The sequence below is a fragment of the Priapulus caudatus genome, unplaced genomic scaffold, assembly GCF_000485595.1.
Source record: "Priapulus caudatus unplaced genomic scaffold, Priapulus_caudatus-5.0.1 Scaffold435, whole genome shotgun sequence".
NCBI lineage: Eukaryota > Metazoa > Priapulida > Priapulimorpha > Priapulimorphida > Priapulidae > Priapulus > Priapulus caudatus.
In genome coordinates this window covers 70,269-76,463 of record NW_014577496.1, presented here as the reverse complement: position 1 = coordinate 76,463, position 6,195 = coordinate 70,269, and the positions used below count along the sequence as shown (strand labels likewise).

At 51.0% G+C, this 6,195-nt stretch overlaps 1 protein-coding gene across 1 annotated transcript in view; it reads left to right on the top strand.

Moving 5' to 3' along the window:
- Nucleotides 1-6,195, top strand: part of LOC106810351 (sodium-dependent serotonin transporter-like) — a 42,318-nt gene that overhangs the window by 8,050 nt on the left and 28,073 nt on the right. The window lies entirely within an intron of this gene.

Here is a 6,195-nt window from a genome sequence, read left to right as displayed (position 1 = left end):
TGATCATGAAGCAGAGAGATAAGCGATTCAGAGCGAAAGACAGTATTATGGGATGGAAGATGGATATAGAAAGGAACGGAGGAGGGAGAGGGAAAGACGGCCGAGAGAGGGGAGAGAGGGAGTGACGGAGAGACAATATGAATGGGAAAGAGGGGAGAGAGAGAGAGAGAGAGAGAGAGAAAGAGAAGAGGGAGAAGAGAGGAGAGACAAAGAGAGAGAAGAGGAAGAGGAGAGAAGAGATGAGAGGAGAGAGAGAGTGCCGAGAAGGAGAGAGAGAGAGAGAGAGAGAGGAGAGAGAAGAAGAGCAGAGGAGAGGAGAGGAGAGGAATGAGAGAGAAGAGAAAGAGAGAAGAGAGAGAGAGAGAGAGATGAGAGGAGAGAGAGAGAAAGAGAGGAAAGAGAGAGAGAGAGACGAGACGAGAGGAGAGAGAGAGAGAGAGCGACGCAGCGAGAGAGAGAGAGAGAGAGAGAGGAGGAGAGCAGAGGAGATAAAGGCGCGCGCACCCGCAGAGAGAGAGAATGACATTTGTTTGGTGCAGGTGACTGAGGTGAGAAAGGAACATGGCGATGTAGTCACGATATCACGAGGGCCACACAAAACTACATCTCCGGGTGGAAATAGCATCCCGTCCCACCTCGGTTAGTACCCTTTAAACAAACGTCTTTACTAACATGGAGGGCAGGTGAGTGTTACTTCCCTCTCTAGTCAATACATTTGTCCCCCTCTCTTTCTCTTATACACACACGCGCGCGTCGACGCATGCACCACACACACACACACACACACACACACACGCACACACACACACACACACACACACACACACACACACACACATACACGCACGCACACACACACACACACCACAACACACACACACCACACACACCACACACACACACACACACACACACACACACACACACACACACATACACACACACACACACACACACACACACACACACACACACACACACACACACACACACACACACACACACATATAATATATTATATATATATATATATAGATATACTATATTAACCCCTCTCGCTTCCAACTCGCCTCTCGCCTTTCTCCTCTCTTTTTCTCGTTCCCTCCGCCAACATGTCTCTTTCGTGCGAGCACGTTTCCCCTCAATTCGCCAGAGACATTGGTATTTATTCGGTGCCGTTAGACCAAAGATGGGAACAGCAGGTATAGAAACCTTTATTCACTAGGTGTAGCCATGATGATGTATCACTCGGTTCACGTGCACACCCAGGCAAGCCACGTGCGACGCTGGAGTCAAGTTAAAAAATTAAACAATTTTTTTGTTACCGTATCATCAGCGTGTTCTTTAGCTGCGACGAAATCTTATTAAAAAGTCTGTATCGAAAAAAATAATGAAGACGAAGCCCTCGTCTGCTTTTGGCTGCGCAAACGACAGAGGTCGCCCATCTATACCGCTTGTGTCTGTGTGACGAACAATCGATGACGATAATCCCTGCGTGCGTGCATACGTGCGCTGCGTACATGCGATGCGTGCGCGCCGTACATGCATCCGTGCGCCGCGTAACGTACGTGCATGCGCTGTGCGTGCGTACATGCATGCGTGAGAGCGTACATACGTACATGGCGTGCGTACATTGCATGTGTGCGCTCTTGCGTACATGGGTGTGGCGCGTACATGCATCCGCTCGCGCGTACGTTACGTGCGATGCGTGGTGCGTACATGCATGCGTGCAGAGCGTACATACGTACATGTGTTGCGTTGCCTTGCCGTACATGTGTGAGGCGTACATGCTGTGCGTGCGTACATGCATGTGTGAGCGCGTACATACGTGCCGTGGCGTCTCGTACATGGCGTGCGTGCGTACATCGATGCTGTGAGCGCGCTTACTACGTGCATGCGCGTGCGTGCCGTAACATGCATTGTGTTGAGCCCGCGTACATACGTGCGTGCGTACATGCGTGCGCTGCGTACATGCATTGTGGCGTCTGCCGCGTAACATACATGCATCGCGCGCGTCTGTATAGCTCTCAAGCGCAACACACGGCGTACGGAGAAGCCGAACAGCACGCTAAGACTCTCCACTTGTTCCGCTCATGCATATTCTTCCCACGTAAGCCCACTCCGCCTCTCTAACGTCCCATCTATTTAGAGCTATTCTCTCGCCCTCCAATTAACGTCACCCCTTCTGACGTCACACCTTTCCCCTTCTTCGGGTTGCGGCGACTCACACGAGCCTCGCTTCTGGTATCTCCGTTGCCACGGCAGCACCCCATGCGCGATGCGCGTGCGTGTGTGCTTTTTGAGTTTTTTAGAGTTGATTTATATGCTCTGTGGTTTTCGGCTACTTTCGATCCTGCGCGACGGTACCAGACGTGAGACCTTGATTTTTTTCACTTTAGATTTTGATATAAGCAGATGTAACGTACGCGCCCTGTGTGTGTGTGTGTGGTGTGTCGTGTGTGTGTGTGTGTGTGTGTGTGTGTGTATATATGTGTGTGTGTTGTGTGTGTGGTGGTCGTGTGTGTGTGCTGTGTGTACCGTGCGTGCGTACGTACGTCGTGGTGCGGTGGTGCGTGTGTGTGTGTGTCTGCGTGCGGTGTGTGTGCGCGTGTGCTGTGTCGTGTGTGCTGCGTGCGTGTTGCGTGCGTGTTTGTGTGTGCGTGTGTGTGCGTGGTTCGGTGCGTGCCGTGTGTGTGCTGTGTGTATGTGTAGCCTGCGTTGCGTGTGTGGCGGCGTGTGGTCGTGTGTGTGTGTGCTGTGAGTGCGTTGGCGTGCGTGGTGCGGTTTGCGTGCTGTGTATGTGTTATTGGTGTGTGTGTGTGCTGTGTGTGTGTGTGTGTGTGTGTGTGTGTCCGTGTGTAGTGATGTGTGCTGCGCGCGTGTGTGTGGTATGTGTGTGCATGTGGTGTGTTGTGTGCGTGTGTGCCCACGTGCATACGTTTGTCGTGCGTGTGTTGATGTGTGTGTTGGTGTGTGTACGTGCGTGGTGCGTACGTTCGTGCGTGCGTACCGTGGCAGTGTGCCGTGCGTGCGGTGGTGTGCCTGCGTGCGTGTGTGTGGCGTGTGTGTGTGCGTGTGTGTGCTGTGCGTGTGAGTGCGTGTCGTGTGTGCGTTGTGTGTGCGTGCGTGGCGTTGGTGTGTGTGTGTGTGTGTGTGTGATGTGGCCTGCGTGCGGTGTGTGTGCGTGGGTTGGTGTGTGTGCGTGTGCGATCGTGCGTGCGTGCGTGCGGTGCGTGCTGTGTATGTGTATGTGTGTGCGTTGTTGTGTGGTGTGTGTGTGTGTGTGTTGTGACTGTGTGTGTGTGTGGTGTGTGTGTGCATGCGTGTGTGTATGTGTGTGCATGTGTGTGTGGTGCTTGTGTTGCGCCCACGCTGCATACGTGAGTGCGTGCGTGTGTGTGGCGTGTGTGTGTTGTGTGTGTGTGTGTGTGTGTGTGTGTGACTGGTGTGTGCATGCGTGTGTGTGTATGTGTGTGCATGTGTGTGCGCCCACGTGCATTACGTGCGTGCTCGCCGTGTGGTGTGTGGTGTGTGCTTGTGTGCTGTGTGTGTGTGCTGTGTGTGTGTGTGTGTGCTGGTGGTATGTGCATGCGGTGTGTGTAGTATGTGTGTGCAGTATGTGTGTGTGTGTGTGTTGTGGTTGTGCGCCCACGTGCGTACGTGCGTGCGTGTGTGTGTGTGTGTGTGTGTGTGTGTGTGTGTGTTGTGTGTGTGTATGTGCATGCGTGTGTGTTATGTGTGTGCATCATGTGTGTGTGTGTGTGTGTGTGTGCTGTGGCGCCACGTGCGTACGTGCGTGCGTCCGCTGTGTGTGTGTGTGTGGTGTGTATGTGTGTGTGTGTGTGCGCACGTGCGTACGTGCGTGCGTGTGTGTGTGTGTGTGTTGTGGTGTGTGTGTGTGTGCTGTTGTGTGTGTGTGCGCCCAGTGCGTAGTTGCCGTGTGTGGCGGTTTCACCATCTTCGCCTGCGGTGGCATCCCTCAAGGAAAGAGGATGCCGAGAGAGAGAGAGGAGGAGCTGAGAGAGGCCGAGGAAGGGAGGAGACGAGAGGGAGAGGATAGAGAGGGAGGAGGAGAGAGAGAGAGGGGGAGAGAGGGAGAGAGGTGGACCGGTATATTGAGAGGAGGGGGAAGGAGCGAGAGACGGGAGGGGAGTAGAGAGAGAGAGAGAGGAGAGAAGAAGAGAACGAGAGAAGAGAGAGAGAGAGAGGAGAGGGAGAGAAGAAGAGGGAGAGAGAGAGAGGAGAGAGAGAAAGAGAGAGAGAGAGAGAGAGAGAGAGAGAGAGATAGAGAGAGAGAGTAAGTAGTGAGTGAGTGAGTGAGTGAGTGTGTAAATACGCATCGATGCGCGCGCCGCTGCGTGTATAATGAATGACTGATGTGTGAGATATAGATTGTCGTCTGCCTGCTCAGCTCCTCTAATTATTCCATTACTGGCGGCGATCCCCGCGCGGCTTGGCGCGTCAGTAAGCGATCCAACGTCAGCGCGAGATACCGCGACGACGGCTGCGTCCGACGCTGACGATGACGCTGACGATGACGATGACGGTTCCGTCTGACGATGACGATGACGGTTCCCGTCTGACGATGGACGATGACGGTTCCGTCTGAACGGATGACGATTGACGATGAAGGCTCCGTTTAACGCTGGCGATTGACGCGGAGGATCCGCCTGACGCTGACGCTGACGATGACGCGACGGCTCCGTCTGACGCACATGACGCAGATGCGACGGCGATCTGGTAATTTGGAGACGACGCTGACGCTGAAGGTGATTTTGTAGTGATGAATATATCGAACGCAGACAGTAGGATGTAACAGTTGTATAAACGGTGACGATTACAGTTTTATTACAAATACGGATAAAAAAACCGTGTACACGTACGGATCAGTGGTTGCCGTCGTCTCTCCCATTTCTACCAAAACCCGCCCTTTTAAAACGATCATTGCGAGAATTTTGCTCAGAAAAACTAAATATAGCTGAATATAGTCTCACTTGACAGCGAAAATATCACTGATTACACCAACATTCAAAACACCAATATTTTATGCAATATATATATATTGATTTGACCACATCATACCAGCAATACATTTTTTCGAGTCCGGACTTTCAAAAATCACAAATGGCTTCTCAAACAAGCAAACATAATTAAAACAAAGGGGCATCTATTTGTGTGTGATAAGTATTCTCGCTGGCCGTACGCAACGAGGCGCAGCGGAGAGTGTGTGAGCGGGTGAGCACAAATCAAACAACTTTTGAAGACTAATATTTATGAGGTTACAACTTACACTCCTATTTGTGTTAGTACTGTTACGGTACTAATTACTATGCACCTCTGTGTTTACATCTGACCTAAAATATCTCCGGTGCAATTTTTGCATTACTGCACCCTTGTTGACGTTCGCGGTACCGCGAGAAAGTGCGAGACATGACAGCGAAAATCAACAAGAGAACGCAAAATTGTAATCGTGCATGATTTTGTCTTTGCATGAGGTTCTAAGACATTTTATTGTTATTTGAAACAATTACTGTTACTCAAGCAACAACGGTAGGCACATTAAGAGTGAGAATAAACACTAAAAAACGCTGAAAAAACTCAAAATGATCGCTTTAAGTCGTCAGCATCGTACCATGGTACCAGGTAGGATCGTCGACCACCGTTGGCGTTGCCTGCCTAATGATGGCCGTTTGATAAACCGCGTCGCATTCTTGTTGAAGTTAATGTGTTCGTACCATTCTAAAATGTATTCTGTCCACGCTGAATTATGTATGCTCTTAATTATGTAGCTAATGTACTCTGGGTCCATCGCCTGGTGGGTCTCCGAACATTTGCATTACTAGTATGCAAAATTCCCTATGTCCCTATCTCAACGCTAAAACGCCGTACTACAATTTCACCGTTACTGTACGTCTTGACACTGACGGCTGTGGCTTCCCGTGAGTGACGGCAGGGGGCGCTGGTGTCTGCAGTCACGTCATGTGTCGTGCGGGCCCGCGCAGCCGATCTCACGGTAAGGAATTTCTATAAGCGCCATGGTTACGTTTTATATGTTTTGCCAATTAGAAGCTATATTGTGATAACGGGGCAAAAAACGCCGAGGCACTTATTTTGCGACGGTTGCATTTGAGTGTATAGGCATGTATAGTTGTACGTAAGTCTGGTGCTTTTCTTCTGTGTGTGTTGTGTGTGTTG